Raw genomic sequence first — 12,782 nt, forward strand, 5'->3', positions numbered from 1 at the left:
TACATTACAGTTCTGTCTTGTGATATACTCTTCTGTATAAAATCAAAACAAGTGTTGTCACAAAAACAGTCACACAACATCAAAAAGTTTTGGGGCTGCCACCCGTGTATTATGCCTTGGCTGCAAATGTGTAATTTTGTTTGAGTTCTACACAGGTTTGAGTCCAAAACAGAACTGATATGAGTTTGAGAAAATGGTGGCTTTAAAGGGCGGGGCAGGAAGTGATGACATCGGGATTGGAACCAGAAGTGATGTCATCAGGACCGGAAGTGACATCATCCATAGCCCCAGACCCAGAAGTGACATCATCAATAGCACCTATATAGGAAGTGATGTCATCAATGGTGCCAGAACCTAACGGGATTTCCTGTGGATGGTCTGCAGAGGATTAAGAGAGAAAATCAGTGCAGCTCACCACCCCCTGGTCTTGCATGGTACTATTATTATTCAGGCCCTTTAGCTGCCTCCCAATCACACATGTGTGACAAGGTCAAATACAGAGTTTTCCCAAAAATTTAGACATTAAGATATTACCTTACATTTTTACACTAAATGAATCAGATTAACCACCAAATTTCAGAAGCTGTAAAATGTTTGCAAAAGACACAATTCCAGATAAAAACATAATGAAATTAAAAAAATATACCATTAATGATCTCTCAGCTCCTAAAATGAGAAACGATATCTGTACTTAAAACATTACATTTTTGAAAAATAAAATAAAAATCAAAAAGCTACAAATTCTGAAGATCACACTCCCTTCAAAATGCTGATATTACTGTTCTAAGCAAGTCTGTTGCAATTTCAAGTGAGAAAGTATGGCTTTCCGCATAAACTAGGTCTGATTTATCAAAGGTTATTTTAAAACTTATGACATGTGTAAATTTGAACATTAGAACAATCTGGATAAGAAAAAGCTATTCTGCCCAACCCCAACAAAGCCCACCAGTCCTATTCGCTTTATTCCACCAAAACAACATCAAGTAAAGTTTTGAAGGTTTCTAAAGTTCAACTGTGAAGAAAAGCGTACTAATGTTTGTGTGAAATGTACCATTAACAAGTTTCTGATTGTGTCCCCATGTTCTAGTCAAAATTAATGAATTCCTGTTAAATTAATACCGTATATAATATCTGAACTCCTGAAGATTTTGTTCTCTTTGGATGCCAATAAGCCATTTATTTGGGGTGAAATGGATTTCTTTTATACCATTTCCCATATGAATTAATTTATTAAAGTGAAACAACAAAGTTTCTGCTTGTTAGAATCAGGTATGGTCTATTTTTTTTTTTTTCTGCTTTTTCAGTTTAGCCACTTAGTAAGAGATTCTGGCAATACTGACGATGATGCTTTATATATCTGACTCAGACTAATTGCTTGTATATGTGTTAAATTTAACAAATGAGTGCCACAAAATCTCTCTGATTTAAATAACTTAATGAAGAGTATAATTTTTAATATGCACCTCTGCAGCTGTGTATAGTTCTGAAAAATCTAATTGTCAGAAAACAAATGGAAAGCTACCATTAAAGGATTTAAGCGCAAGCCCCACCACATTTAATGCAATCTGGAGTTCAGGCAGTCATTTTTTCTGCTCCTTATAGTGGTTTCCAATAAAGGATGCTATTGTTGTATTCCAGGTTTTACTGTTTTACTTGCTCAGTGCAATTAGATTCAGGGATGGTAATCTTTGGTCTTCTGGTAAACTACCATAACTTTCCAGCAACTGAGCCAGGAAACTACAGGTCACTGTCAGGCATTGTTTTCTTCTGCACTCTTTTAGGTGAATATTTCATCTTTAAGAGTAGAGGACACCTTCTTGGCTTTCGCATTAGCTAAAGGAATTGCACCTGCCGCCTAGTAAAACCGTGCATAACCACATTCAGTAAAGTCTTCCTCTCTTTACTGACAGGAAATAGTCCCATTAGATCCTGGCCAAGGAAGTCTTCTGATAATGTTATAGTGATAAGCTGTAGATGTCCAGAGAGGAGTCGAGGCAGGGTCTTTTATTGTTGGCAGACAAGATTAGACATGGGACCAGATGCCCTTGCAAACCATAAGCCACCACATCACCATCACACACTCAAAAATGGTCATCCTATGCCATATGTGACCATGTGATCCAATGTGTCATGGTAGTACTGTATAAACTCAGCTACATGCAATTCAGGAATTACCAGCTGATAATGGCCACCTACCAACTGACAAATGCGTGTTCCTTTGACAGTACATGATGTTACAACTACATCTGGAGTTCCTTATCATGTATGTGGTCAGCTCTCTCTCAATTACCCTCTTTTAATCCCCAACATAGAGGACTGGTGGCTTGTGACTTGTGACAGTACTGTGCCCTGCTTGTTCTGTAGATATTCTGAACAAGAGGTATAAACTGTTATCTATCATATTGTAGACACTAACCTATGCATTCTGGACAATGCATCTGGGAAGACATTTGCACATTTTTTATAAAGGCACACATTGAATGAAAATTGTTAGAGAAGTAACACCCACTTAGAAAGCCTAGATGTGGCCATCAGGCTATTATGTTTCCAAATTAGAACCTTGTGATCATTGTAAACATCAAATATTGTTCCTTCAAGGAAATTGAACCAATTCTTGATAGCCAACACAACAGTAAGGTAATAATTGTGCTTGAAATGTTAAAGTTGGATTTGGCCATGACATGACTGGAAATACATTGCATTCACTTCCAAGGAGACCCTTTCCTCCACAGATGGAACAAAGGAATCACGCTGTCAGCAAACCTTGGAATAAACTTGAGGAACTACTCAGCCATCTCCAGCAAGAGTTGGCTTGTGTCCATTGACACCAAATGACTGTGAAAGGTGAGTTGATATAAACTTTTTGGTTTTATGACCCTTATGTAGCCACTGGAAGATGCTCTCCAAATCCTTTACATGTCATTAGGCAGAGAGAGTTGTTGATATAGACACAGTACATCTTCCTGATGAAAACTCAGGAAGACCTGTTTCATAAAATGCTGGAATAATGCCCTGGCATTTTTAAAACCGTAGGGTATCACATAAAACTGGGAAAGGCCAGTTCCAGGAGGAATACTGCCATCTGTTCCTCATCCTCAACTGCCAATACTCTGATTTTTACATCCAGTGAACTGAACATCACCAAGCCATACAATGTCTCTAGTATGTTGTGATTGAGTGGCATGAGGTGAATGATGTGATGGGTCTTTTTGTTCAAATCCCTGTAACAGACGTAGAATTAGTAGCCCATGCCAAAAGGATGGATCGATCACCCCATCCACCAACACCTGATTGACCCACTCCATTAATTACTCTTCTTTTCAGAGGGGACATTCTATACGCCTTATGGCAAACAGGGACTTACTCAACAGTGGGTTCATGATGTTATACTGCATCTGTCAATCCAGTTTGCCACCACCTAAGCAAGAAATCTCACTGTTCAGGATGGTCTTCTTTACTTAGCTGGACTTATCAACAAATTTGTGTGAAGTAGTAATTCAAGGTTGGCCATAGCAGACCACTATAAGACTTACCCATCTGTATTCTAGCCACAACAAGTAGATTTTAAGTCTTACCAACATCAATGAGTCCATACTTAACAATAAGCCCATTAATAGATGGAAATCTCCCAAAACAAACACTTCAGTGCCCTAGTGCATGTAAAGCTTCATAAGAACCTTACACTTTACTCTGAGCACCCTCTCATCACTGAGAAAGAATTTTACTGTGCACTTTCCCTAAATTGTTCATGGGGTCCTTTACAATTTTGCCACAAATAAGGCAGATTTGAATGTCATACTGGAATATTACATGTCATAAGTAACTGCTAGAAGCAAGCTGATTTATAACATTTCTACAGCGGGTTGTTTCAAGAATGCAGAGGATTGTAAGGGTGCAGCTTCCAACCCTGGAGGAAATTTATAGCAAACACTGCTTCAGGAAAGTCACCAGCATCTACATGGATCCCGCTCACCCATGCCACAGTTTATTTGAATTTCTTCCATCCAACACACAGTAGAGTGTCTTTCATACACAGACTTCAAGGCTCAGAGGCAGTTTAATCTCAAGGGCTATAAACACATTCAATCATTGCCTTAAGTGTTCCTGGTAGAACTCTTCATATTTACAATTATAATTATCTTACTGTAAACTTGTACAACTACTATAACACTGTAGCATAATGTGAATCACTTTATGAACCATTTGCACTATAAGATTATGAATATTGTACTTGTGTTTTCATGTTATATGTTTTTATTGTTGTATTATCGTTTAATTATTTAATAGGAAGATTATTTTATGGAGGAGTTGCATGTTGAATCTCATTGTACTGAGTACATTGACATTAAAGGAATTCAATTCAATTTAGTAATGTTTGCATTGGTGTTGACCCTATAACGGCAACAGAAATACAGTATATTAAAACCAATGTAATTTGATCAAAGGAAGAAGTAACATCAAAGCATAAGATGAGAGAGAGATAACAAACTGAAAGAAGTTGTTAAAAATGAGTAGATATGATTATCACAATGACAAACTGAATAGGCATCAATGCAGCTAAAACAAATACAGCAGCTAAATCAGAGCTATAGTGGTTGTATGCTGCACTGAAACAAAGTGTCAACATTGACACTTTGAAGTCATCCCTCATATTGACTGGCAAATCTTTTCAAATCTAGCCAGTATCCTTCAGTTCTGGTATTCATTCTGCTGCATATATTTATATTTTAAGCTAAAAAGAGGATATACAGCATAAGATATTTCTAAATGTAACTAGAATTCAATGAGGAGATTTAAAAATGGAAGACTATGATCATATTTTCTTATTTTTATAACAATCACATTGTATTTAGAATTAACAATAAAATGCATTTAATTACCTGTAAAGTGGACAAAGAATGATTAGAATTACCTGAAATTTCAGCAATACAACTGTCAGTTCTGTTAAATATGAAAGCATTAGCAGGATTTGCTGTATCAAAACAGCAAGAAGATAACAGCATTGTTGCATTGTGTTTAATAGCTACCCATTCCCCACTGTATTAATTTAGGTTTTCACTAGCTGCCAGTTATCATTTAAACAAGCATAATAATTTAAGGAAAATGTTAATTATTTGATGTATTTAGTTGCAATTTTATTTAATTAAATGTCCTGTTACTTTTGTTAATGGGTAGAAAAAAGTGCAGTCCTTTTTCCAGGAAACTTAGCAGGTATTATTATTTTTCTCATAGGTTTCACTTGAAAAGTGTAATTAATTTTATTTTTAAGTATTTGTCTGTACTTAAATTCTACCGCAAGTTAAACATTTCCAAGTTAACATATTTATGTATATTTGCCAGTAACAAGGTTATTAATAGAGGAATAAATCAATAGATAACAGATCTCCATTGTATATTTCTCAGAAAACAATTAAATTATTCTTTTTAAAATAAAGAGAAACATCATGACAGATAAAACTTTGCATTGTCTTCAGACATTTATTAATATCATAGATATATATTTTGGTATGTAATAAATTGATCTATTGTCTGTTTCTCCAGACAAAGCTAGGACTGGAACATCAAATACATGAGAGTCATCCACCTGGGCCTGTTAATCAGCTCCTTAATCCAGTGCCACACTACACAATTTCGAGATGGAGGGGATGTCAAATTTAACAACTGCAGGTGCTGAAAAAGTCAGAAAACTTGACTTGGAATCGCAACGTAAATAAATTACATAGCTCAGCACAGACTTTTCTGCCATTTCACGTTTCCATAGTTTTGTGAGCTTGCCACATTCTGACAATTATGTGCTGCCTGACAGCACTGGTTCATGTCTGAAATGCTTTCCTGGTATGGCAAGTTTAGCTAAATTTCTTGTCCTTTTTATTTACTTTTTTCAATTCCATCATGATGTGACAAATGTGAGTCACCACACAGACATATCTCTATGTATATCAAACCTAATTGATTTTGTCAGTATGAGTTGCAAACCCAGCCTGGGGTTTGTTTCCCCAAAATGAGCAATATTAGTGAATAAAGAATAAGGTAGAGAGAGATGTAGATAAAGAATGAGTGAGTTTAGCAAGTGTTTCTTGAAATCCTTCATTATTTGACAATTAATAAATGAATTTAAAGTATTTCTTTCTTGGCTCCACCCCAGCATCCATGTCAGAAAAGCATAGTCTGTTAATAACGGACACATCGATTCCACATATTTCAAAAGGTAGATACATGTTTTATTGTCAAACCAGACATGTGCAAATGTAAAGAAAAAATATATATACAGTATATTTATATTGTCACACATGTGCGACTAGGAAGATGTTGTATGAACCAAGCAAAGGTAATTCCACACCGGGCCAGGGGTTGGCGGGGTGCACTAAACCTTCTCCTGTTATCTCTACAGACCAGCAGATGAAACAGATGATGTCACTTCCGGTTCCATTGCCCAGACGAATATCACTTCTGGTTCTGGCACCTAGAAGATTATCACTTCCAGCACCTAGTTTAGTGTGACAGGGCTTTTGAGGATTTCTCCCCTGCTGTCAAAGGTCAGCAGACAAAGCTTAACAGACCTAATACACCATTTTCATCAGACTGCACGCCCTTGAAATCCATTTTTCAGCTGTAGATCAAACTTTTCACTGGTGAATGCTGATGCTGATCTGCACTTCTGTATATTGAATGACTCTCCTAAAGAGAGATACTGATCCCAGAGTTGAACCCAGCAAATATTCATACCTAGAAGGAGATAGGAGTGCTGTCATTTCATTTTTGCAAAGACTGGAGACAATTTTCAGGTAAGGCTTTCATCACTAGTAGAACAATCTAATAGTTAAAAATAATTTTCAAATATATGTACTAGAATGACATTGTGTTTGTGTAAAAGGCAACACTTCAATCTACAAGCCTGAAAATAGTAGCATTACAAGCATTGGTTGGCTCTATGCGACATGAAGTTAATATTGTTAAAAAATATATATTTCTAGTCCTATATCTAAAGTTTGTGTGTTACATGCAATGTCATTACCCAGTCAATCAATAAAATTTTACTTCATACAAGGCCATTCATTGACCGTCCAGCCTGTTTCCTGGTATCTCCTCCATGCTCTTGAGACTGTGCTGGGAGACACAGCAAACCTTCATGCAATGGCAAGTATTCATGTGCCATCCTGGAGGACCTGGACTACCTGTTCAACCTGAATTGGCTGCAGGTACCGCCTAATGCTACCACTGGTTAAAAGGAAACTAGCAAAACTAGAGAAGAATCAGTCAGGAAGGAAAGAAGAGAGCAATTGTCTGCGGCCAGCACCTACAAAACTTGCTGTTGCCTCTCTAGTACACCTGTTCTCACTTTCATTTGCACCAAAGCAGGTAAAGTTGCTTTACAATCACTTATGCTTCCTATATAAATAGATCAAATAACACAAATACACACAAGAATTACTAAAAAGTAAGAAAATGTGGGAGGCACCATACAGGTATATTGACATTGGTATAAAGGAGCCCCCAGTAGCATTTCTTGACACAATCCTACTGAATAATTTATTGGCTGAAAGGACCCAGAGTTTGTGTGTCAGAGAGAGGATGTCTAGTATCCAGCATTGTTCATAATGGCACTCAGTTTTGTTTTAATTCTCTCCTTTTCTACCACTTCCAGGTGATTGAAAGTGTGTCCCATAACTGAGCCTGCCTTTTTCATCAGGTTATTGATTTAGTGGGCTTCTCTTGAAGTGATTTTACAGCCCCAGCACACCATTGGTCACCCCAGATTTGTAGAACACGGACAGGTGGTCATTACTCACATTAAAGTAACAGACTCCTTAGACAAAAGAATCTGCTATGCCATTTCTAGATAGATAGATAGATAGTTAGATATTTTCCCCAGGATTAAATCTGGCTTTTTACAGAAGCTCTTTAAATACATAAATACAATATATAAAATAGAGAGAAAAATAAATAAATATACATACACATTGAGGTCTGAATGACTGAAAAGCAAGAAAATTAAAAAGAAAGAAAAGTTTTGACTTCAATCAATCAATCAACATTTATTTATATAGCACATTTTCATACAAAAAAATGTAGCTCAAAGTGCTTTACAAAATGAATAGAAAAATAGAACACACAATAAAAAATAAACATAAGTCAACATTAATTAACATAGAATAAGTAAGGTCTGATGGCCAGGGTGGACAGAAAAAACAAAAAAAGAAACTCCACTCACCGTGAGGCATTATGCAGATGTATTGCCATTGGTATAAAGGAGCCTCAGTAGTGTTTCTTGTCACACTTCTGTTAAATAATTCATTGGCTGAAAGTACTCAATGTTTGTGTGTCAGAGAGAGGATGTGCAACATTGTTCATAATGGTACTGTTTGGTTTTAGTTTGCTCCTTTTCTATCACCTTATGGGGGTCCAGAGTGTGTCCTAAAACTGAGCCCACCGTTTTAAATAGCTTGTTGATTCAGTGGGCCTCTCTTGAAGTAATGTTACCAGCCCAGTGCACCACTGTGTAGAAAATCACATTGGCCAACACAGAAGTGTAGAAGATATGAAAGATGTCACATCCCACATTAAAGGAACGCAGTCTCCTAAGGAAAAAGTGTCTCCCTTCTTATATAATTTCATAGGCCGAGTTTATACTTCACGTGACATGACGCATGCTCCTGTAGACACATCCATTAAATATCAAGGCAACCTTGCCATAATATCTTTGAAACGGATGGATGTTTAATGACCACCAATCCAGGGATGCGCCCATTCCAGCAAGCATCAGGTGCAAGGCAGAAACAATCCCTGGACAGGGCATCAGCTCATCTCAAGGTGATTACAAACACAGACATACACTAGCTTCATTTTAGCATCACCAAATCCCCAAACCTTCATGTCTTTGGAAGGAAACTAGAGCACAATGAGGAAACCCACCAAGAAAACATACAAACTCCAGGCAGGGAACACCAGGGACACGACTCCATGCAAGGCAGCAACGCTACTGCTCTGCCACAGTGCCACCCCCACATGTATAATTATTATTAACAGTATTATTTAAATTAAGCTAACAATTTATCTGTAAAATGTAATATACATACTTTAATGCATGTCATCATGAAAGTGATACCCAGTATAAATCTAAGGATTCCATGTGCAGAGAGCTGGAATATCATACATTTAATGTGTTCTATGTGGTGATTGCTGCTTGCTGCTGCTGTCAGTTCAGGATTAAGACCCAGAAGCACATAGCAATTAACAACTGGATTGATTTTAAGATAGTCTACTTTAATGATAAAATAAACTAAAAGATTAAAGTAGACATTTTGAGATTAAAGCCGAAATTTCCACTTTGATCACAAAATAAACCTTTTCATTGTGTTCCTATTTTTTTTCTCTGTGGCTCAAATATGCTGCTGTTCATTCTAATGCTGTTGTGAAGGTGCAAAAAAAGAAAAAAACGTTGGGAATTATGTAACACTTGAATATAAAAGCACCAAGAATGCATTTGGATGTCGTCATTTTGCTTCACCACGTCGAACCATTCATCAGACATCGATCCTGTAGGATCTGCAAAGCGGCTTTTTCCACATGTTGACAGTAAACAGAGACTCTAACGTCACGTTCTGAGTTGATCACACTCAGATCAACCTCCCCCGCTTTTTTACTGGTACTGCATTAACTACACGTTAATTTCTAAGGATATGCTCAGAGGATGCATCAAATGAATGCTGGGTACGCATGGCAGCCATGATGCATGCACATATGCAATCTGAGTGTAAAGTATAAACCAAACCTTAATGTTCCGAGACCAGTCCAAACTTGTCATTAATGTGGACCCCCAAGTACTTACGAAAGTGAACCACCTCTGCATCCACTCCCTGAATAGTAACTGACATAGAGGCTCTTTGGTGTGGCGAAAAACAATCACCAGTTCTTGGTTTTTCTGATGTTAAGATGCAGAATCATCTTAGCACCAAGAAACAAAGTTTTCCATCTGACTCCTATACTCTTTCTCATCCTCTTTTTTAATACACCTCTTAAGTACAGAATCATCTTAGAATTTCTCTTAGTGACATGACCTGGAATTATATTTATTGTTGGAGGTCTATGGAGTTGAGAGAAACAGAGACAGGACTGTTCCTTGTGGTGCTCACATCTGTATCAGAAACACAATCTTTCAGCCTCACAAACTGTGGGTTGCCCGAAAGGTAGTCCATTATCTGGGACACCATAGGCCCATCCACCAGCATATCTCTGAGTTTACAACTTAACATGGATGGCTGGATGGTACTGAAGACACTGGAGAAATCAAAAAACATAATCCTCACGGTGCTGCCACCTTTGTGCAGGTGAGAATAAACCTGGTGGAGCAAATAGATAATTACATCCTCACTCCAATCTTTGTCTGAGAGGCAAACTGCCATGGGTCCAGATGGTCTACCACAAGAGGACTCATATAGTTTAGGACCAGCCTCTCAAAGTTCTTCATGATGTGATACATAATGCCACCATTCCAGAAAGAAAAATCAATGTAAAAATACCATAGTAATCCCTTCTTAATGATAAAGCAACATTTTAAGAGTTTCCTGACAAATTATAGTGGTTTTATGTTCACACAGGGCTGGGTGATGGTCAAATGTGTCTAATCTTGTTATACGTTAATGTCTTTAGTGCCCATATGTTCATCTTTCACCACATTCTAGCTGATTGTAAAGTTATTTAAATGTTTTGTATACAGCTATTTCAAGCTATACTTTTTAGTGATTTGTGTAATGAGAAAATAAAAGCTTATGTATCTAGGCATTTACATTTCGAATTCAGTTTCAGTTAATGTATTCTTAAGAGTGCTACACAGACTTTGAAGCACAGGTCAAAACAGATGCTAATATTAATCCATTTGTTTTTTCATTCTGTTCATTTCCTTGGACCCTCTTATGCAGATATTGGGGTCACAAGGAGTAGAAGCCATTTCTAAAAGTATCAGACATAACAGGAAGCAGTGATTACCAGGCTGGCATTTGAACTCAGGATGCCAGAGATATACTGTAGGGTATTATCACTAAGAACTACATCACCACAGCACCTTAAGAGATCAACATTTGTGTTCCAAATAGGCCAAGGTATCTTTTTATTAACTTACGTTGGGGGTTTAATTTTATTTTACCTAACAATGTATCCATTCATCTATTTTCTAAAGTTGGTTATCCAGAGCAAGGCTGTGGGAAGTATAAGCCCATCCCTGAAAGCTTCAAGTGCAAGGCAGGAACAATTCCTGGGCATGGTGTACACTCACACTCACTCACTGAAACACACACACCAGCCACACACTAGGTCCGATTTAGAATTGTTAATCCTACTAACCTACATTTCTTTAGACTGTGGGAAGAAACTGGAAACTGGAGAATGGGAACTGGAGGTAGCCCATGAGGTCTACTAAAAATATAACCTTCTCAAACCCACTAAATCAAATTCAAACGGGCAGGACTTCAGACAGAAACCAGACCAGGCCATGGTGTCAGTTCACCACAGGTCCTCTCACATGTACACTCCAATACTCATAAGGACCTAATTTGTAGTCTACAACTAATCTAACTCAAACATTTTGGGTGATGTGGGAGGAAAACTGAAATAATGGTGGGGAAAGAGTCACACAGACAAATTCTATGTGGACAAAGATTACTATTTTCAGGCTTGTTGATTAAAGTGTTGCATTTTACACAAGCACAATGTCGTTCTTGTACATAAATTTGAAAATTATGTTTAACTGTTAGATTGTTTTGGATCATTGAGACAATTGTGCTAACTAATGCATGACTCTGATGACTTTTTTCTGAAAAACAAAAATTAAAGTATTGTAGTGATGTATACCACATAACATGTTGAAATGATCATAATTATAATTTGTCATGAAAGTGGGCTGGACTGGAGCCTATTCTCGCAAGTCAGGAAAAAACCCTGTATGATATGGGGTGCCAGTTCATTGCGGAAGTTTATATATATTTTTAATCCTCTATATTAAAAATGCATTGATAAGCTATACAAGAATATAAATTGCAATGCTAATGTATATATTAAAAATGGTTTGATATACTATTCAACTATATAAATTGCAATGCTAAAAATGTATATATAAAATCCCAAGCGCTATTTACATTACTCGCCTTTTACTTTTCTTGTATTACTTGCCGTTTATGTTGCCAGTAAAAAGTGACATTACTTATTTGCCTGAAACAAAAGTCATTACAGTTCGTTATCAATCTATTACACACTTTATCTTCTTTATCACTCAAATGATTATCACTCTCTTGCTATACATTTACTTACTCTCTAGTAATAATATTCTTGTTCTCTCTCTCTCCAAGCAGGTTTTAATTTAATAAAAAAATAAAATACATATGACTCAGCAGAGACTGTTCACATCAAAGGTGTCGTATTTTTTCCACAAAGCCCGAAACATAAAGAACCATTGTAGTTTTTTTACCTTTGTAACCCGACGCTGTCTTTAGGAAATGGTCAATTCCTTACCATGAGAGAAATCACTGGGCGACTTCGTGGCTATTAAAACGCGTTCAGGGTTGAGGCAGAAAGTTCTAAGTGGGTTTAAGGAAAGCCATACATCAACTTAACCTTTAGTTTCTGAGAGATCGCGCCCTAAGGAGAGCTACAGAAGAGAAGGGCGCTCGTTAGTTGTGTCTTCTGCTAACATTTCCTAATTTTACCGTTGCTTGTTTTGCAGCCCCGAAGGCGGTAGGATTTTCTTGCGCGCACGCATTGTGTTTAGTTTTGTGAAAAGGCTTCTGGAA

This window comes from Polypterus senegalus, chromosome 4 (genome assembly GCF_016835505.1).
Source record: "Polypterus senegalus isolate Bchr_013 chromosome 4, ASM1683550v1, whole genome shotgun sequence".
Taxonomy (NCBI): Eukaryota; Metazoa; Chordata; class Cladistia; order Polypteriformes; family Polypteridae; genus Polypterus; species Polypterus senegalus.